The following is a 22,614-nucleotide window of genomic DNA, read 5'->3' on the forward strand; positions in this document are numbered from 1 at the left end:
CCTACCTGGTGTCTGGGGCTATGCTTTGTTGGTGTCCCAGTCTATTGCTCCAGTAGACTTTGAGCATGGTGTAAAGGAATTTGAAATTAGTCCAGGTTTTCACTGGTAGCTAATGGAGTGCTTCAAGGTCTGTTTTGCATGGTTGTGTTTCCGAAGGTTAAAATAGAGCACAGCGGTTCCGTAAACTATCAATGAGCTTTTTTGGGAACCACATTATTGTCATCTAGTTATCTCATTACTAGGGCTCTTGTTAATTCAACTCACTTTTTTTGCATTTAAGGAATGACCTTCTTGATCTAAGCCTGCTCTATTAACTTGTGGAATGAATGAAAGATTTATATGAAGGATCATCCTGAGGTTTCATATAGACTGAGATGTGGAAGTTCTGGTTTTGAGGCTTCGGGATCATTCTAATGTAGCTTGTTATAGCACGGTGTTACTTTTTGCAGGTTCTCGGTTTTAGTTCCATTGAGACAGGATATTTTGTTTGTTCCAATAGAACACAAGGTCTAATATTCTGTGACTTACCTTACTCTAAATTGTTGTCCAATAAAATATGGATTCTGATGCGATCAGTTTACAGCTGAAAATGTGCCTGATGATTCTCTATCAACTGTTGATAGCAAGAACTTCCACTGGGAACCACCCCCCCCCCCAATGGTGACACACTCTGTCTGCATCATGCAGAGGCCTGTCTGGTGCAGGTCTCCAGTCCTCTGTCTTTGTGACAGCGTAAGGAGCACCTCCATTTCAGAAGTGGCCACATCAGGGTCAATCTTGGGATGCTCACAACCCTTGATCCACTGGTCCTTCCACTGTGGACTGTTTTCACCTCCTGCCCTGCGATCTGGGCCTCTTTACTCTCTCTTTTGGAATAGTCCCCTCAGAAAACTGAACTGTTAGGGCGCCCTAAGTGGTCACCCCTCTCAGCTCTCCTGACACCAGGGGCAACACATTCCCCTGAATGCAGTCTACAGGCATCTGGGGAGTAACTATGACCCTCCACTCCGACTCTCCTCGCCACCCCACTCCAGGGATACCAGGGTCATGGGGCGAAAAAGTGCTTGCCCCTGGACCTGAGTTATCCCACACACCTGGCTGGTGTACTGCTCTGGGGAATCCAGTCTTTCCACTGCCATGGTCTGGTTGGTTGTGTCTCTCAAAGCAGTGAAAGGAATCCCATTCACTTTCACCTGGTGGAAATGAAAACTCCCACCCTAAGGGAGGCAGGTGAAATTGGCATTATAAAACTTCAATATGAGGCTCCATTGGCAGGCCTGAGACATGTGTAAAGGGCTACTTAAGTGTGTGGCACAAAAAGCACGGCAGGCCCTCTAGTAGCATTTAATTTACAGGCCCGAGATACATAGAATCGAACTTTACTAGGGACTTAGAAGTTAATTAAATGTGCCAATTGCATATAAGCCAATTCCACCATATTTAGAGGAGAAAGCACAAGCATTTAGTACGGGTTGGCAGTGGCAAAGTGTGCAGAGTCCTAAAAGCCAACAAAAAATTGTTCAGAAAACAACAGAGTGACGGCAAAACTTCTGGGGATGACTCTGAAGAAAGGGCCCAGTCCAACACAACCCCTTTTGAGCCAATAGCCAGGGTAAACTAATCAATACCTTAATGGGCGTCCCTGCTTAGGTGATAGAACATGAATTAAGGCCCTGTTATGCAGGGGCAGTTAGATGCCTTTCTGAACTAAGTTGGATCCCTCTGTCGACACTCTCCTGAGCCACTGGAGCGATCCTTTGGGAATCCTTCTCCTCACTTATGGACCCCATCTGTGCAGCACCTTACCGTAAGTTACTCAGACATGCATCCCAGTAGACAGACAGTTCCACTAACAGACAGTAACCAACAGAGGCCACTAACAGCTGTCAGTGTCAAGAACCAGGCCCTGGGCTATCCACTGCTAGGTGGAAACTTCAATCGGGGTAATTGAATAGACTTCTCTTACAGCCTTGGGGCTGGCAGGAGTTCCCTATGGGCTCCTGAGGGTTCTCTTACATATGAGGATTTGAAGATTGAGGAACAACAGCTCTGGGTGTTGGGCAACTTGCTCCCACTGTACCTCCCTCAAGTTCACGGGTGGTGCCTGAGACTAGCCACTCAGCCAGGGTCTGTACCATGAGGCTGAACAGGTGCCTAGCAAGCCAAAACTTCCACTGGGGAACCACCATCCCTCTTCAAGGGTAATACACTATGTCTGTGTCATGCAGGGGCCTGCCTTGTGCAAGTCTCCAGTCATCTGTCTCTGTGACAGCACTGGGAGCACCTCCAGGTCAGATGTGGCCTCATCAGGGTCAGTCCTAGTGATGCTTACATCCCTTGATCCACTGGTCCTCCCACTGTGGACAGTTTCCACCTTCTTCCCCTCCACCCCAGCCTTTGTACTCTCCCTTAGGAGTGCTACCCCCAGAAAAATTAACTGTCAGGGTGCCCTGAGTGGCTGCCCCTCTCATCTCTCCTGACACCGAGGGCAGTATAATTACCCAGAATGAAGTCTTTGGTCATCTGGGGGCTAACTATGACCCTCCTCTGGATCACCTCCCCACCCCACTCCATGGATACCAGGGCCATGGGGAAAATAAAGTTCTGCCCCGGACCTGTGTTATCCTACACAGCTGGCTGGTGCTCTGCTCTGGAGAAACCAGCCTTTCCACTACCATGGACTGGCTGGCCCTGGTGTCCCTCAAAGCAGGGACAGGGATCACATTCACTTTCATTAGGTAGAAGTGACTGCTTCCAACCTCAGAGAGCCAGGTGGACATGGCAGTTTACAACTGAATACACAGACTGCATTGGCAGGCCTGCGACATGTTTAAAGGGCTACCGAATTGGATGTCACAATAAGTGCAGCTAGCCCGCTAGTAGCCTTTTCATTTCTACACCCTGGGTGCATAGAGTACCACTTTACTAGGGACTTACAAGTAAGTTAACTATCATCCATTGGGTGTAAGCTAATTCTACCATGTTTGAAGGAGAGAGCACAAGTACTTTAGCATTGGTTAGCAGTGGTAAAGTGTGCAGAGCCCTAAAAACTAGCAACACCGCGTTAAAAAAACAGGAGGGTGAAGGCAAAATGTCTGGGATGACCCTGAAGAAAGGGCTAAGTCCAACAACAGTTATTGTGTAGGTGCTGTTAGACTTTAACAATGCTTTCAGGCTCTTGAATAGCACGCAACTTGTTGACTTGTCTGAAAGCAGGTGAGAAATAGTGATTATCTCACCAAGTGATCATTCCTACTTTAAAATCACAGTTGGCTTGAATTTTCCAACAGAAATCCAAACCTATCGATCAGACAAATTCACTTAAAAAACTTGAGTTTTAACAAAAAGAGCTGTTTTAAAAAGTAATTAAAATAACTGCAGCGACAACTGAGAACGGTACTGATATTTAAAAAGAATTATAGTGATTTGAAATATTTTAATAGTTTGAATTATTCATCAAAAACTATTACAGACAGTTACACAGGTTAAATGGAATGTAGTGGAAATAATGTTATTAATTAGTCATTTATAAATTGTAAGTCGAGAAATAACAAAAAAGGAGCCTGGGGAGTGGGATATTCATTTGTGAAAGTAATGCACACCCGTTTTAAAATGTCAGGACTGTGAAATAAAACATAATAAAACCATCTCAGAATCAAAGCGTTGGGCTTTTTACTTTAAAAAGTAATATCATCTATCTTATGTTGAAATAGATTTGTAAATAAAGGTGTAAAAAAATTAGACCTGTGTGAAAATACCCTCCTGTACACGATCATTATAAGGAAAAATCATGTTAAGGAATCTTGTCATAGCAACATATACTCCTTCTGTACACAATTTCCTTTGGAGATAGTGAAATTGTAATACTTTTTCATTTGTAATAGAAGACATTTTTAACGTAATACTATCGGAATAGAAATTTGGACCTGTCCAGCCTCTTCTAAAAGAGTAAAGTTTAAATTCAATGCTTTTGAACATGTGATATATTCCTGTACAGTTCAGCAAATGTATGCTTGCTATCAGGTTTTGTTTGCTTTTCACGTGTCATGTCATGTTAGGGATTTAATTTTGCCCGTTTAATTTTTCAGAGACTAAAACTATTGTGGGGTGCAATATTTTTGACAAATTATTTAACTAGTCAAAAAGGTAGTTTCAAGTTTAGTGGGTTGCCAGAAAGATCAGTGAGTCTAAGTTAATTCAACTAGGAAATGAGTCATGATTTTAACTGTTCCAATAAAGTACAAATGTGCAATGTGGAGCACTCCTCGCGCACTGAAAAAGGTCATATGCTTCATACATAAAGCACTTGGTCAAGGCTGTGTGTGGCCTTGCACTATGTCAACCACGAGAGACGCAAAGCATGAAATGTCAGACGGAAAAGAGTATTCATTATACGTGAATGATAAATGAAGTTCAAGATGTAGGACTGTGCATTCGGTATTTCATTAATACTAGGGATGGGCAGTGAACTCCACTCTGCCGGTGGAGTCCACAGAGTTTTGATATTCAGCACTTCACTTGGATAGCAGAGTTCAGCAAAAACTCTACCTCTGCCTCGTAGCTGAGTTTTTCTGGTACCCGCCCTAAGTGGGAGACCCCTATTGTGCGCATGTGCGAGCAGCTCAATCTGCCACGCCTGGCTGGCTGCTCACTTTTGGCTGCCAATGCAGCCCACCACCAGCAACAACCACCTGAGCAGAAAATGCACAGGCAGGCCAGGGCAACTGGGAACAGGTGAAGCCTCTGGGTCTGCTGGGTCAACATAATGGATATAGTACAAAGTAGACACCACAATTGGACAGAGAGCACCAGGCCAGCAAGAGTCATACTCAAAGTTGGAAAGTTAATTATTATTAGTGGTAAATATTTATCTACCATAGGCAATAAGGCCACTAACACAGTCTAGGGCCCAGGATAGGTCGTAGAAAATTATTCCCATACTCAACCCTTGGTAGCTTGTCTGCGAGCAGGCAAGCTTAACTTCAAAGACAGATGTGTCCGGAGAGGAGTGGTGCAGTGGCCAGGGCAGCTAACCTCCGAGCACAGGGTTCATGGTTTGATCCCGGCTCTGGCGGCAGCTCAGCTCAGCACCATGTGACTCTGGGCAATAGCTCACTTAATCTCCATGAGGGCCCCCAGCGCCTTGAGACCCGTAAGGGTGAGTAGTTCGTGCTTTACAAATACTCATTTATATTTACATATGTAAAGCATTTAAAAACACCAATTCAGTAAATAGTTAAGACACATCACACAATAAAAACCCAGCACCAATTTATAAAAATAGCAAATATTTTTATATTTAAAATGATACCAACATGGAAATAATCCACTGTAGGGAACCCGAGATAGGAATTTTTAAAGATCAAACACTTTCTAGTGCTTAGAAACCAATAGAGCCACTTCTGGACATTTGGGCACCTTTGACCCGGACAAAGTCAAAGTTTGAGGCCGACCGCGATAGAGCCCTGGTCAGATACAAGATTTTACCTTCACACTTAGTAACTTTTCTGGAGGATTTCTCACCAGTCGTTGTGCAGCCTCCTCCAGCAGGATGGATTGAGTGAGGGTTCACCGGATTGCCTTTCTGTGAGAGTCTGATCACCCTCTAGAGCTTTTTCACAAAAGTTCACCAAACTTTCCCAAACTTCTGGAACTTCTTCCTGAAGTTCCTCTTGAGGGTCCAAAGTGTCCAAAACACAATTCCAGGGTCTGGAATCTCCAAAATGATCCTTGAAATGTTGGGACCACAATTCACACAATGCACCTGAACAACACCCTTAAAGGTCCACTGGATACACTCCAAAGCAGGGGACTCCTGGTGGAGTTGATGCAAGTGAGCTCTGTTGACCTGTAACTTGCATGGAGCCCACTCTTTATTCCTCTTGAAACAAGGTACATACAAAGGGCTGTAGTTTCAGGTAATGCAGCCGGCGCAGTCAGTCAGTATGCAGGGCCTGATGGTGCCAATCAAGTTTCCACCTTGGCAATCCTTCTTCTTCTCTCAGTTTCAAGCAGCAGAGCTGAGAGGCACTGGCCCTCTCAGATAAGTATTCAGTGTTCTCTGGGGTCACACTGGAGGGCACACCTGTCCAGTGAGGTGCAAGACAACACCCCGGAGCATGACAATTTCCTCCAAAGTTTGGCACAATTGTATCCCAGAAAGCACTATTCTCCAAAATTCCATATGGCTGAACTCCCAGCAGAGAGGTAAGAGCTGACTAAACCAACCCTCCAGGATGGCTCTTCTCCATATTCCCTCCTCCCTAGCCTCGGCACATTCATTCCTTAAGCATGCCATCCGTCTAGGTTCAAACAGTTGGGGTGTAAATTAAATGCCTGTCTCCTCCTTCTCTTGAAGATTATTGCTTACAGCCCCTCCCCCTGCTCTGGCATTCCTATGTAGCAGAACCCTGCCCTCCCAGAATGGCTCTCTAACCCCAGGGGCTACTTATCACTTTATCAAAGCAGCCTGGCTAATCCACCTAACACTGACCAATCAGGACAGACCACTGGAAGGCTGAATTTTGGCTTACAGACACGAAAGTCTTAACATTTCTTGTCTGTACATTTTAGGATACATTCAACAACAGTATATTGATGGAATTATCAATACCATTCTAGGAAGTTCTTGAATGATATTTTATGACATTGTTGACGTTAACTATTATTTGATAACTTCTTGCCATGTTAACCTATGTGGCTGTGGATTTGTAATAGGGAAAATGACTTGGGAAATTTTTCCAGCATCATGGATTATAAAACCTCTTTTATAAGGATCCTGCCTATATATACAGGACCTCACTCACCTGGGATACCTAAGGGAGACTTTAGGGGTTCTGAATATGTAAAAATATTGCAGATCCTCACTCCACAGTGCTCCTAGCACAAACACCGATTTTGGGAAGCACTTTACTACAGTGTGGGGAGTGAAATGTGCAATTTCCCTAAACCCAAGGCATATAAAACTTATATTATAAGGGCTCTCCTTATAAATACCAGGTCCTCAACACTGGAACACATAGGGGTGACCATGGGGATACCTAATATGCCAAAACATTGTAGTGTATTAATTTGTAAGTACCCCTAACACCAAAGTTGAGTTTGGGCACAATTTGTATTTTAAAAGAAGTCCTGCAAAACTGACCTCAGGCTTCAGCAGTGCACACATGCAAGTGCAGAAAGGGTTGCTGGCCTCTAAACTGACATGCTCTATCATATACTAGTGACTTAATGGTAGTTTCAATTTCCCTGCCCTATTATGGACTAGAGCCTTATGGGGGAGGACATGCCAATCATAGGGCTATCCAACCCCATAGCGTACTCTAGTGTATGTAGGTGTTTTCACTGTATTCTAAGTGTCTTTTTAAGTGTAGCACTGGCCCTAGGCCTGCCTAGCAGAGCCCAGGGCACCCTCAGAGTCAGAAAACTAGCATCTAGGGTTCCCCAATGGGACAAATAGTGGGGGCACACTGCAAACAGGTACTGATTTCCAACACTCACCGTGATCAGAATGATTCACTGAAATGTCCTTATTAGAAGGCACCTTTCCCCACCAACGGTGTAAAACAGGAAGTACAGCTACAGCTGTCGGGCTCAATGCTTGAGCCTTCCTCAATCCTGGTGTGATGTAGTACTGTACTGAACAGTGTGAACACCCCTCTGTGATGGAAGGGGCTGCCTTTAAATGTAATCCATGTAATATGGGAGCACAGTGTGCATGTTTGTGTTGCTACTAGGCCGCAAGGTGCCCTGTTTTTTGCTGCAAGCACTTGCCTTTATGTCATGGCAGGGCAGACAGAGGAGCAGCCTCGCTGCTTGAGGAGAGGCCCACCTGTGTCCTCCAAGACCTCATGCTTTTCACCTGGTCCTGGTCAGATATGATCCTCTTTCTTCAAAGATAAGATTCAGCCACCACTGTGTACCTCCTACATGCCCCTGCTGCTGGTGAACCCTTGCTTTCAGTGTCCACACACTTCATGTGTGATTTTCTGCAGGTGCAACCATCCCTCACCCTTATTCTGCTTCCATGCACCCTGATTTAGCTATAGGGCAGCCACCTCACTACGTGGTACAGCCGAGATACTTTCCAGTCTGTGCTTCCAAGTTACAAAGTAATGCAGTCTGAGCATTTTAGTTTCGGTTTGCACACACTTGACTAATTAGAAACCACAGCCAGCAGCACTGATGTATAGCTTAAAAGCCCTGAAGGTGAAGAGTAAGGTGGCAATGCCATTTGCTAAACAAACCTATCCTTACCTCATTAACAAGATGCAATCAACCATCATCTTTTCTACAAATCGCTTCAAATCTCTGGGGAGACAATGATCAGAAAGGAGGATGTAGGGTCTTGGTGACAAAACCATGTAGGAAGCAATGGTGTACACTGTGATGAGTGACATCGCAAGTCCGGGAGACTAGGACTTAAGAGACCTGCAGGGAGTGTGAGGGACGGCGTTGTGTTAAAGTGGCAGCATTCAGGGCTTTGTGCTAAGTTGGATGTATGCTCAACCAGACCTTAGCTGGCATGTCTTCGTGTTCCAGGCTGGTCCTGCCCTCTATTACCTATCACTGTTTCTGCTTGTGACGTCAGGGAATTCAGAATGACGTAGTAGTTGCCCCGTGGCCTTTGGGACAGGCGCTGCCTATGGCTTTCTTCTGCCAGCCATGCCCTCAGGCAGGAGTGCACACTAACACCCAGAGAACCTTCTTCCACCTCCCTACACATACAGCTGGATCACACATCTGTTGATGCGCATCACATTCAGCATCTGTTTTAATTACCCAACTAGACCAGCACTTCAGAGATATGGCACTGTAAGCAAACTATGAATAAATGAATGATCTGGAGGTACTGTAATATCAGTAATGCCAGTGGGGGCTCCAGCTGAGATCCAGTATAGGCTAGGGGTGGCCTAGCAATACTCTGCCCAGACGTGGAAATCCACCGAATTTTGCAGAGTTTTATGGCAACTCTGCAGAATTCACGAGTTCCACCCAGGCCTATAAAATACAAAAAAAATGACAGCTAGCCTTTGGCTGTTACCAACATTGAATGCAGTCCTTAAACACATCAAGAATGGTGTGCTGGCTTTGGCTGCCATTCCTTTTTGGGGTCTTTCTGCCAACAACTGTATCTGTCTATTGCAGACAACATTGTAACCAAAACCTTAACATAAATTTACGGTGGGCTTTGGGCCTGACCTTTGTGTATGATTGGATAATTTTGTCCTGTCCTTTTCCCTACTCCTGATTTGATGACTTTCTTACCTATTCTGTTTAACTTGCCCCTGTATCATTTGTTTTCACATGGCTTTGCTTTTAAATAGTAAAGTGTATCTACTGTTGAAGTCAGGGATCAATTATTCTTTAGCATGCTTCTATTGAATCTGCTTTTATGCACTCAATGGGAGAGCACCTAGATTCCTCTTTTCTCCTGGTATTTTTGCTTTCTCCCGTTCCCTGCCCATATGGCTTACTTCCTGCCACTGCTCATGCTCCCTCCTGCGCCATAATATCCCACTCTTTTTGTATTTCCATCACTTTCTATTGCTCAATTGGCACACATGAGGATCTTTCTGTCCCCCATATTAGGCTCCTCATTGGAGTCTGGACACAACAAAGAAAGTTGCCCACCACTACTTGCTACAGCCCACCACTCTTTGCTGCTGGTATAGCTTTGCCAATGCTTTTACAACTGTGACTTGGGCATTGGTAAATCTAATTGCATCAGTTGCCCATCCTGGAATTACATTTTGTTTGTATACTATGTTATTGTTATTCTTTTCCAAGGTGACCGCCAGATTGCATCCAGACATTGAATCTAGACACAACGTGATAGTAATGAGCCATCTTGGAACAATATAACAATGATAAAGTACACTAACAAAATGCCATCCAAAGATGGCCACCATACACTATTAACTTTCCAATGTTTGCACAACATTTATACAAGCATTGCCACTGATATTGTACAACAAGCATATTTTTGGTTCTATCATCACTTATCATTATATAGCCATCATGACAGACGATATACCCAACAAATGTTTTGTCTAATTCAAATACATTAATATCACCACCATATATTAGGCACAGCATAATTTGCTGAGATTAAAGGCAACCATTATATGATCATGAATCAGATACTGCCAAGAGGGAACTCTGGCTCTTCTAATTCATGCCAAGTTTGGCATAATAAACAATAAAATACATCTTACGTCAATGTTCAGCCATCAGTTGAACAGGTTCTGATAGTATATGCCCAGGAACTTAGTCAATGACATGACATGTTATTGTCATCACATTCTCAGATATTTGCAATACATACACATGTGTCTCAGCCATATTCACAGGTTCTGCCATCATATGTTCTGCTACTGGCAAACATGTATCCATATTTTCCCATCATGTGCACAGGTAGAGCCACAAAATACATAATATTTAAAGCACATATTGTACTTGTTAGAACCTGGGTCTTTAGTTGGCAGAGGTATGCACCCTGTCCAAGTGGGGACAACAATCCTAATCAGGGCAAGTCAGATATACAACCCAAATTAGCCTGTGCTCACCCTCTGGTAGCTTGGCAGAGAGCAGTCAGGCTTAACTTAAGAGGCAATGTGTAAAGTATTTGTGCAACACTATAATTACATTAACAGAGTGAAAACACCACAAAAAGACTCCACACAGCTTAGAAGAATAGAGAATATTTATCTGAGAAACACAAGACCAAAATGACAAAAATCCAATCAGAACTTGAGATGTGAATTTTTAAAGAATAAACTGCAATATAGTGCTTAAAAGCAAATAATGCTTAGGGGTCGTGCTGGACTGGGGTATATCCAAAGTTCAGGCTGACTACAATGGAGGGCAGGCTGGCTACAGGAACCATGCAGGGCCTGCTGAAAAATTACCTTAGATGGAGCATGCATCGGCGTCGAAGACTTTATGAGTTGGTTCCGATCCACGGAGTCAGGTAGATGTATTAGTTTTGAGCCTCGCTGTTGACTTCTGCGTAGTCATTAAACCCTTTACGATGCAGGTGCTGTGTCAGCTTTGAACCTTGCAGTCAGGTCATGCATTGTCATTTAACCCTTTGCGATGCAGGTGCTCTGTCATCATCAAACATGGCTGTAGGGTCCCGCATCATCATCAAGCTGCACAGGGATGTTCTTGAATCGCCAATGCATCAGCATCGAAGAGCACAGCATCGGTTTTTGTAGAAAAACATCTGCAGTCCCCCCTTTCAAGGCCCAGGACTTGATTGGCACTGCTTGGCAGGGCATAGTTTCACAGTTGACAGAGTCCAGCAGCAGAAGCAGAGTTAAAGGAAGTCTTTAATTGCCCCAAGGCTTTATAACAGGAGGTAAGCCAGCAAGCCCTTGGAGAACTTGGGTTCAGGGATGTACAGAACAGGTCCAATAATTCTCACTCCTAGAGAAGAAGCAGCAAGCATCACGCCAAAACAGCAAAGTAGGCAGCAAAGTGGCAGTCTCTCCTACAGCACAGCAATCAGCAAACAGCGGGCCAACACAGCAAACCAGTTAGCAAAGGGACAGTCCCTCTTACAGCACAGTAGCTATTCTTCCTGGCAGAATGTCCCAGAGTTCTCATGTCATGGTGTCAGAGGTCCAGTACCAATACCCAATGTACCAAATGTGGGCATTGAAGTAGGATGACTTCAAAGAGATGCTTTGAAGTGCACAAGTCCTTCCCTATCCTGCCCTGGACCCAGACTCACTACATGGGGGTATGCAACACTTTGTATGGGGACAGGCACAGCCCTATTCAGGAGCAAGTGTCAGCTCCTCCCTATCATTGCATCTCAGGATGACTTATCAACAAACAGATGTCTTCTTAGTCACACTTTCTCTGCCTTTTTGTATGGCTATCCAGTGGGAATGCAGGAAGCTAGCTATCATCCAACCTGGATGTGTATTGCAGGCACAGGCAGAAGGCACCAAATAGTAAGTAAGAAAATGCCAACTTTCTATAAGTGACATTTTGAGAACTGCAATTTAAAAACCAACTGTACCATAAGAATTTAAGAGTATTTCACTACCAGGACATGTAAAACTTAAAAGTACATTTCCAACTTTTTAAATACATTGCACCCTGCACTTTGGGCAGCTGAGGGCCTACCTTAGGGGTGACTTATATGTATTCAAACAGGGGGTTGAGGTCTGGCAAGAGGGTTATTTTGCCCGGTCGATGTGGCAGTTTAAGGTGAATACACAGGCTCTGCAGTGGCATTCCTGATCCATGTTTTAAGTGCAACTTAAGTGGGTGGCACACTCAGTGCTGCAGGCCCACTAGTACCATTTAATTTACACAGGCCCTGAGCACATGTAGTGCACTTTATTAAGAATTCATAAGTAAATTAAATATGTCAATTGTGGATGTGCCAATGTTACCATGTTAGAGTATAGTCCACGTGCATTTTAGCTCTGGTCAGCAGTGGTAAAGTGCCCAGAATCCTAAAGCCAGCAAAAACAACGTTGGCATAACAGGCAATCAAAAGGCAAAACGTCATGGGAAACCATGCCAAGGATGTCAGGTCTAACAGTACTGAATTAAATAACCAGGTACACTTTTGAAAGTACTACCTCCACGTGGTCAGTTTGAGCATCAAATGTCAAGTTCTGCCATCATATGTCCAGCAATGGCACCATGTGTTCAGTTATTGCCTTGGAACATTTTATGCCAATGTTCTGCAATCATATTCCCACATACAGCATTATATACAGAAATAGTCCATCAGAAGCTAGGTATCTTCTTTGGTTGGTGTATAAAGTGCAGCACATCCTCTCAAAACCTACCTACCCTGAAACAAACCTCCCTCCTCTTTCTCTCTCAATCACTAATATTACTTAGGCTACTACTTTGTGACTGTTTGGGACTGGCTATAGGTGTGAAGTGTAAAATGTATACATGGTTGGGAACATACCAGTGTTTGTATCATTCACTCGCACATCTATTGAAACAAGCTCCTCACACCCACGTTAGTAATCAGACATTTACCTTCCAAATATACAATCCTATCACTCTCTTCAACTCGCATCACTCATCCATCCACTGATACCACTCACTTCTCATTCACTCATTAGTTAGTGGATGTGAGTTTGCCTGTGTAACTGAATTTGAGTATTATTGGGTGAAGGTTAATATATGGTCATTAGAGTGTGTGTGTGTCTATGAGAGAGAGAGAGATTGCGTGTGTGTGTGTGTGTGTGTGTGTGCACATTTGGAATGGCTGTAATTGGACCGCAATGCACTTCGAGAAATGTAAGCCTATACGTTTATGTGCTTGTGAATGAGTGTAGGAGTACTTGCATGTATATTTTTGAGTTCACATGCATCTGTGAGGAGGGGGAGGTGGATGGATTATCAGTGTGCAGCATTGGAAACCTTGTCACATTTTGAGCCATTTTCCAAATAATTATGCAAATGGAAGTCTTTAACTGGCTTTATGAACTGAATTCACCTCTAGTCATTCAAGTGTTCGTCATCAACGAGCCTGTATGTGATAAGCTGTCTACAAGTGCATGTGCATTTGGATCGGTGTGTGTTTTATGTGTGTTTTTCAGTGAATGTGTTTGTGGGTTGAGTCCAGGTACTAAATGTAACATGACTTTTCTATGAGGGCTTTGAATGTGCCAGAACATTGAGGAACATTTGCACCTTCCGCAGAAAGTGGAAGGAACAGGAGTGAGAAACAATACTTAGGTCTGATAACATGGCTCATCTTTTTGGATAGTGCATTGTCAGATCCACTAGCATTCATATGTTCTTTAAAAGGAAACTGCAATACCAATAGGTGGAAGTAGGAATGCAAATGCTATGGTATGTCTCATGATCTCGCTCTGAGAGTGCTAGGTCTTCTGACAACTCCAGAATGGTGCTAAAGCAAACTCTTATGAATACTCCTTCCAAGAGCTTTCAACATTATTTGCTCTAACAAGGCAAAGAGTGGATACATTGAAGGATAATTGAGTTTATGAAGAGCTGAATTAATGGGTGAGTGAGTCTTGCATGGATGGATGAGTGAATGAGTGATGGTGTGCACTGGATGAAGGAAAGCACAGGTGGATAGGTGAGGGCATGCATAGCTGGGGGTATGAGTGACAAAACACACATAGACAACTGGAAAGGCAAGTGCATGGATGGACGGTGAAGGAGGAAAATGAGTGTGTGGATCAATGTATGAATGGGTAAAAATAATTCCTACTTTACCGGTTGAATGGGGATCTCTTAAGAAATGGTACAGTCCACTTGAATAAATGCCAGCATTTGTCCAGAGCACATAATTTTGCAAGACAAAAGTTCATGTTTTGTTAAGAGATGGTACATATGCTGTTCTAATTAACTATTATGCAGCATATGAATACAAGTGTGCACCGAAGCCCAAAGTGGAAAAGTAACAGACGCCACGACAGAAAGCAGGTGGAATATGGAAAGTGGGAACAAAATGTTATGTTGGTTGCTTGTGTAGTGCTTGTATCACCCCACAAATACTTTAAAGAGCTAAGTGTGAGCAGGACAGAAGAAATAAGGAAACAGGAGAGATTGGATCAATTGTAAAACGAATTCACTTGAGGGTATACCATGTTTCTTTGATGGGAGCCTTTGAGGGGTTAAGCTGAGGTGGCTGGGATCTATGTGAGGTACGTTTAAGTTACACACATGCCTACTCCAATACCTAACCAGCCTTTGCCGAATCCCCTTCATGTACATTTGTTCTCTTATAATGTGTTATTGCAAAGTTACTCATACTCTTAACTGCAATAATAACTTGTTGGACACATCATCACAACTGCTTGATAAACATATCTTCACTTCCTTTTCATGCATACAATTTTACATGGAGTACAATACCCACGTTGTTACAGGCATTGCCTAATATACCCAAGATTACACATACATTGCTGGTATTTTACGTTCATAGATTTGCAGCTCCAAGCCATGAATATCTATGTGCACCAACCCAGATGCCAACATTAGCCAGAATACAACTTATGCATTCACATAGACAACTATGCTGTCACCAATTGCACCCATCCTTGTACACTAGGTATGGATGCTTATTCTCACTCAAATGTGTTGATCTATTGCAGGAGTTCCTAGCTTTCGCAAGAATCTATAGATATAAAAACAAAAGGAGTAATAGAGTGTATACAGCACACTTTCCATGGGTGCAAATAGGGACAGCGCATGATATTAGAAAGGCAGCTGCAAACCTGCGCTGTCATCGGAGCAGCACATTCAAGTAAAAAATGGATTGGCTGCTTGAAAGCCTCTCTGTGTTTCACTGTGCAGGTGGCATGTCATCTGCACTTTGAAAAGGGGAGAGAGATCCCCTTGCAGGTGGGTGCAGTGTGTGACTGCATGTGCCTGCAGGGGGACGTCTGGGGTGTCCATAGGATCCCTTTCTCCCCTCTGGAGGGTTGCCTTTAGGAGGGACACTGAAAGTGTGGCACTTTTTTGTGGCACACTTAAAGTGCGGCACCTAAGGGGCATGTTTTACTCTGCGACCACGTCCATAATAATGTAAACGTTTAGAGAGAGATACAGAAGCAACCTGTTCTCTTTGGAGAGGGCGTTTACTCTTTGAGAACGTGCAGTGCAACTGAGACTGCAGAGAAAAGGGTAGGGCAAGCTTCCACATCTAATGCACTCACAACCAGCAGGGCTTGTGGGAAGGGATCCTGATGTTTTTTTGCTTTTGTTTTTATCTTAAAACAACTGTTCCCTGCAGACGTCGTCGGCAGGGTCCAGCTGGGTAGGCAGTGATAGCTGTGGCTGAGTGAACACACAGCCAGGGTGTCTGGCAGGGAAGGGGCCAGGACTCTCAGATTGTTGTCACATAAGGAACAGGAGTCGCCAGGGTGAAAGGAAAGTGCCCCAATGAGAGGGAATCTCCAGTTGCTAGTTCAAGACACAGTTACCTGGCGGCTGACCTGAAGTGGACTGGTACTGGTCCGAATGAATAACAATTTTCAAATATGCAGGCTATCTCAAAGACATTTCCCTTTGAAATATGGGTAGTTTAAGTGGTAGCCTGAACTTTAGTGGTCACAAATACGCAGCTCACCTAGCCGGTCAAAAGAAATAAACAAAACATTGACGTTTTCAGGGCCTGGTTACCCTCAGGGCGACAAACAGCTTTCAACAAATCCACCTTACGTTATCGACTCAGAAGAGATGAATGAGAGTGCCACGCAAATCTGACACGGTGTGAGCTCTTTTCGCAGAACGTTCCATTAGCACGACGTCTCGTTGGCATTTGCCTCGTGAACACACTGTGCTGACCCTGTGTCTTTAAATAATGAAGGATTTAACAGATTATCGGATATTAAAATGTGTCACGGCAGCTCTGACGTGGGTACCTTCTCTATTGAATGCCAACATCCATGACCAGGCGAGTAACGATCCGGAGTCTCCATGGCAACCCATCTTCCAGCACTGTCTGTTTTTAGGATTATGACAGCTCCTGGGCTCGTTGAAAGGGCTAGTGTCTCCGCCTCGCTCTTCTGTGGGCGACAGGTCAGAGACCTTATTGTGGACGTCCAGCTTCTTTGTAGAAAGCCCTGATGGCTAGATAATGAGTTTTTCATGCCACTCTCCCTCAAAATGTTATTTTCCTTGCTACAATACCTGCTTGAGTCTATCTGGAAAAAACATGAAAACGCTGATGAAGGTGGCATCAACACTAGCATTTGAGGCCGTGCTTGTATCACAAAAGTGATGCAAAACAATGTTAAATCTTTTTTACTAATTATTTTTTCAGCGCTAAATTTGTTTAGTGCTGGAAAACTCTACAAAGTAGTGCTGATTTGCATTACTTAGAGCCAAGGGGGCACACCATGGGTGGTTCATGGGCCATGCAACCACCAATGGTTTCTGACACTAAACCCTATTAACTTACAAAGGTAGACAGAGTTTAGAGTGATCAAATAGCACCCATTTCATATAGGCGCTATGAAGGAAAAATGCTTACATTTCTCCTTCCTTTTCCAACTTTGTATGTGTGCTACACTGACCACCACACAAATAAAGTGGAAAAAGGTTTAAAGTTAGTCTGAGCATAGTATTTCGTACTGGAAGGTTACCCGTCCAGTGCAAAATGTACGCTAAGCTCACGCAGACAGCCTTGAACTATGGTGTAAAGGTTTGTGCATGGTGCCCAACAGCTAATGTCAGCGCCGGCGCTAGGGAGAGGGAAGGAGAGTGTCATATTTCTGTAAATATGGTGCTCTACTGCTCTCTTCTTCTCACGCAACACAGCCCAGATTTTTTGCCTGCTGGTCTGACTTCTCAGGCATTTTAGTTAATCTGCCCCTGCATGTCCAAAAGTTTGTGCAGGTGTTAACATGCTGTTTTCCCTAAACCACTTCAGTATTAAAGAAGCAAGGAAGATGTTGTAAAAATATGTCAGTATCATTTAATTTCTAAAAACAAAATACATGGTGTCACATATGCACTGCTGGCAATTGACCATGCTGCACTGTTCAAGACATGACAGACATTGATGTTCAGAATTCAGTTTTGCTCTGAGATAAACAAACACTTATGGGCCTATCTTCAGGCTGCTTTATAACCCGAAAACTTGCATAAACGTTAACTATTTAAAAAATGATCCTATTTGTGCAACCAGTGGAGGCTAGCAATATTAACATATGGTGGGGCGCCTTGGCACCAAACTCACTATACATACGGCTCCCCCGATGAGGCCCTTCTTCCCTGGCATCGGCAAGCAGGAATAGAAGGACCTCCATTCTCTCCAGTGGAACACCAATCCAACCAATCCTGGAGATTCTCTCATCAGCATGAGATCAGTTCCAGGATTGGTTGAGGCTAACCCAGTGCTCATTTTGAGGCCCGGGCCCTTGCTAGCAATCCCCCGGCTATTTCACAGTCATGGGATTGCTGGGTCTACAGTGTGCAAGTCGGGCTGGCTGTAGCAAGTCAGCCAGCCAAGCCGACATGCGCACTGCAGGGGCAGCTGTAATCCTGCAACTGCAGGTTTCAGCCCGCCCCCTGCCCTCACTAATGCGAGCCAGCGCAAAATAATTGGCATGTATTGGAAGTATTTTCGATACTGAGACTCTGGTTAGTTGTTGCATCTTAGGAGAAACCCAGGGTCACATTAATAGAGCATAGGGTTGGGACTGTGTTATGTTATGTTATTTTATTTGTAAAGCGCTCAAATCACCCAGTGGCATCTCGGCGCTGCATAATAGACTAACAATCCAAATCAGAGAACTGGAAAAGAGGGCTAAAGGAAGGTTCAGAACAGAAAGGCTTTCAGTTTTTTCTTAAACAGCTCATATCTGGTGATGGATTGTAAATCATAGGGAAGCTGATTCCAGTATTTTGGGGCCAGATATGAGAAAGATCTACCTCCCGTTCGGTAGAGACGGAAACGGGGAACTAGCAATAGACCATGAGAGCTAGATCTAAGGTTCCTTGAGGGAGAATATTTAAACAATTTTTTTGAAGCTAGAGAGGCCCTCTGTTGTTATAGGCGATGTAGGTGAAGCAGCAGATCTTAAAAAAGGATCTCTTTTTCACCGTAACCGTAATGGAGTTCTCTGAGTAACGGTAGAGAGGGAGTTCCTGCAGGGCGATTTAAGATCATCCTTGCAGCAGTATTCTGAACTACCTGTAGTTTGGCTAGGAGGGTCTCACCTACTTCTGCCATCAGGGCATTGCCGTAATCCAAACGGCTGGTGACCAAAGCCTGTACCAGGGTCCTGCGATTGTTAGTAGGCATATAAGGAATAATTTTCCTCAGAAGCCGTAGACTGTAGTAACATGCGGCCGATGTGTTGATGATATGTTCTTTCATCGACAAAGCCCTATCGATTTTTATTCCCAGATCATTGACTGAAGCCTTGGGGGTAGGGGCAATACCCAATTGGGTGGGCCACCAATCATTTGCCCAGACCTCAGTTGCTCTGCCTAGTAGCATGACCTCTGACTTGTCTGGATTTAGTTGAAGATAGTTGGCCGTCATCCAGTCATATATTGTCTTTAGGCCGTTGGCAAAGCGGATTTTCTCGTTCTCTAAATTATCTCCAATAGTGAACATGAGCTGAGTATCATCTGCATATGAGATGATGTCAAAACCCAGCTGTTCAACTATCTTCGCCAGAGGAGACATATAGATATTGAAGAGGGTCGGACTTAAACAGGAGCCCTGTGGAACACCCCTCTTCAAAGGCATTTTCGGCGAGGAGTAGGGCCCCACCGTAACTGTTTGAGATCTATCAGACAAGAAATGCTTTAACCATTGCAGAGCAGTTCCTTTTATGCCCCCAGCGACTAGTCTCTCCGCCAGCTTTGTGTGAGAGATGGTATCGAAAGCTGCGGAGAGATCTAGAAGAATCAGTATTACTGAACCCCCTGCATCAACTATTCGTCTAAGTGAGTCAGTTACTGCCAGTACCGCAGTTTCTGTACTGAAACCTTTCCGAAAGCCCGATTGTGAGGGGTCTAGAATACCATTATGTTCAAGATAGGTGCAAAGTTGTTTATTTACAATACCTTCCAGTTATTTCCCCAATAATGGTAAAAGGGAAATGGGACGGTAGTTAGAGAGAATGGACGGGTCCACTGAGGGTTTCTTTAAAATAGGCCGGACAGTTGCCTCTTTCCACACCGTAGAGAAGAGTTGAAGATATCTCTGACAGCTGGAGCACAGCTGGTGGCTAAGAGTGCCATCGTTTTTGGGGGACATAAGTCATTGGGGGAGCCTGATTTTGCTTTGGAAAGGCCATTTATGACCTCTTCAATAGTAGCTGGTTCAAACTGCTCCAAACAAGCCTCATTTGCTGTTGGGGCTTCACCCATGGGTTCAGACAACAGATATGGGGTAGAAGAAATCTCTGGAGGAAAGTTGTTGTAAATTATGGATATCTTATCCTTAAAAAATAATGCTAACGAATCACAGAGATCCTGTGATTCAATAGGTGATTGGGCACACACTCTGGGAGATGAAAAATCTTTGACTATAGAGAACAGTACTTTCGAAGAATTACTAGCTTGTTCTATCTGTTTGATGATTGAGGCACGTCTCGCTACTTTCAGGTTTAGGTGGTAAGTAGCCAGGGATTGTCTAAATAGGAGTCTAGATTGACATTCCTTATTAGTTCTCCAAAGTCTCTCCAGGCGCCTGCAATTGGCTTTTTCCTTTCTAAGCTCCTCTGTGTACCAGGGGTTAGAGATTCGCCTTATACCTGTACTCTGTTTAGATGGTATAACTACATCAAAAGCGCAGCGAAGAGCAATATTCAGATCTTCCAATTTTTTTGAGGGGTCAAGAAGATTAGTTTCATCAGGAGGAGTGAAGGTGCTGTTAAAAGCCTCTATAGATAAATTACGCCACACTCTATATTGTCCCAGAGGTACTCTCTTCTGAGAATCACCCTTTGTTTCCCAAACCTTGTTAGATGTAAAGGAAATCATTGAGTGGTCCGACCAAGTCAAAGAATGGGGGGGGCACATTTCAGGAGGTCATCGTTAGAAAATACTATGTCTAATAGGTGGCCAGCTTGGTGAGTAGAACCCACCACACGTTGAGTCAGACCTATCGAGTTCAGCGCCATAAAAAGTTTATCGACCTCTGGATTTGAGGAATCTTCAGCGTGAAAATTAAAATCTCCAAGTAGAAGAAAGGTATTAGATGCCACTACATGCAGTGCTATAAGTTCAACTAGGAGGTCCGAGAAGTTGGCTTTAGCTCCAGGGGGTCTATACAGTAGGGCGCCATGCCAAGAGTTGGTAGAAGACTCGATAACCTTAAAGATTCCTAATTCCAGCCATTCATTTTGAATCGAAAACACCCAATTCACTTTAAGATGTTTCTGAAAGGCAATTGCAATGCCAACGCCTATTTTCCCTTCCCTATTTAAATGTATAAAATGGTAGTTATCTGGAATAGCCAGATAAACCTGGGGTTGGTTAGTGGAGTTTAACCAGGTTTATGTGAGGAAACATAAGGCAGGGCTATTCGAAGTAATAAGGTCCCAAATTTCAAATGGATGTTTGGCAAGGGACCTTACATTACACAATACATTTTTTGACACCACCATAGAATGAACAGGGGTCACTTTCCCTTGGAGCAAATCCCCTGAGAAGGTCCTCATAGAAAAACGACAAGTCTGAAATACGACCGGGCCTTCTAATGCCCAGGGAAAAGTCTGATGGCAAATAATATGCTTATGGCTATTTTGGATCCAGGCATCTCTAATGGCCAATAGAGAATCCACGGAAAATGTAATGCGACTGCTACAGCCACTTACCAGAGAGATAGCATCATCTCCTGAACCTGGACACGGCTGGGCGCGGACGGGCGCAGACGGGCTTGCCTTCGGCGCGCTGTCGGCGCGCACGTGCAGTCATCGTCTTCTTATAGCAAATAGAGACGAGCGACTAGCGCGCTAACCATGCACCCCACCCAATATGTCTGCCTAATTACGTGTGCTAGTTTGGTGGAATAGTAAGCGCTGGAGCGCAGTATGTCAAAACTGGTCACAGTAATACAGCAAACAAAGATTAAAATACGACGCTAATTTCGTTTAAAAATGAGGGAAATACCAGCATATGCAGTGCAAGACTCCCGGCTTCCGCCTCAGGAGTTAGTCCATAGTGCAGCGCGCACGCGCAGTCATCGTCTTCTTATAGCAAATAGAGACGAGCGACTAGCGCGCTAACCATGCACCCCACCCAATATGTCTGCCTGATTACGTATGCTAGTTTGGTGGAATAGTAAACGCTGGAGCGCAGTATGTCAAAACGGGTCACAGTAACACAGCAAACAAAGATTAAAATACGACGCTAATTTCGTTTAAAAATGAGGGAAATACCAGCATATGCAGTGCAAGACTCCCGGCTTCCGCCTCAGGAGTTAGTCTATAGGGACTGTGATGAGTTAGGACCTTATATTTAGTTTGGTGGGCAAGATTCTCCATTAAAAGTTTGGTAGCTGGGGCAGTCTATCAAAATATGATGGATATCCTGTCCACCATATTACAAGTGAAATAGGCTCTAATGCACTGGTAATATGGCAGACCGGACATTCATTCAAAATTCACCCACCCAGCATGCTGGATTTCCTTTGCATGACCCATCTGTTGTATTATACGTGCATTGATAAATGTTTTTGGATGTCCTGTCAACCATACTACAAGTGCATTGGTGGATGTCCTGTCCACCGTTTTTACAAGTGCATTTGAGCCTATTTCACATGTAATATGGTAGACTGCATATCCATCATATTGTGATAAAGTACCCCATCTGCCGAACTTTAAATAAGGCTCTTACTGCTTTATAAATGGACATACTAGACATTAACAAAATAATGTTGCAAAATAAAAATTGTGGGTCTGTGATTGATCAGGAAATCTTTTTTACAGCAAAAAATAATATTAGCACAAAGTGAGAGAGAAGTTCTTTCGGATATGTGAGGAGCAGACAAGTGGTTTGATTTATGGACTCTATGCCCTTTTTCAAGGAGAAACAGACCTAACAAACTCCAAGTTTAAGATTGTTGTCAAGTCCTCATTACCAATTGCTCAGAGCGGTATCCCTGAGGGGGGATATTCTTAACTCTTCATC

The 22,614-nt window shown here is 43.9% G+C and overlaps 1 protein-coding gene across 2 annotated transcripts in view; it reads left to right on the forward strand.

Annotated features, from left to right (window-relative positions):
* GABRG2 (gamma-aminobutyric acid type A receptor subunit gamma2) overlaps positions 1-22,614 on the forward strand; it is a 510,299-nt gene that overhangs the window by 269,566 nt on the left and 218,119 nt on the right. The gene's annotated exons all lie outside the window — the stretch shown is intronic.

Source organism: Triturus cristatus, chromosome 7 (genome assembly GCF_964204655.1).
Source record: "Triturus cristatus chromosome 7, aTriCri1.1, whole genome shotgun sequence".
Taxonomy (NCBI): Eukaryota; Metazoa; Chordata; class Amphibia; order Caudata; family Salamandridae; genus Triturus; species Triturus cristatus.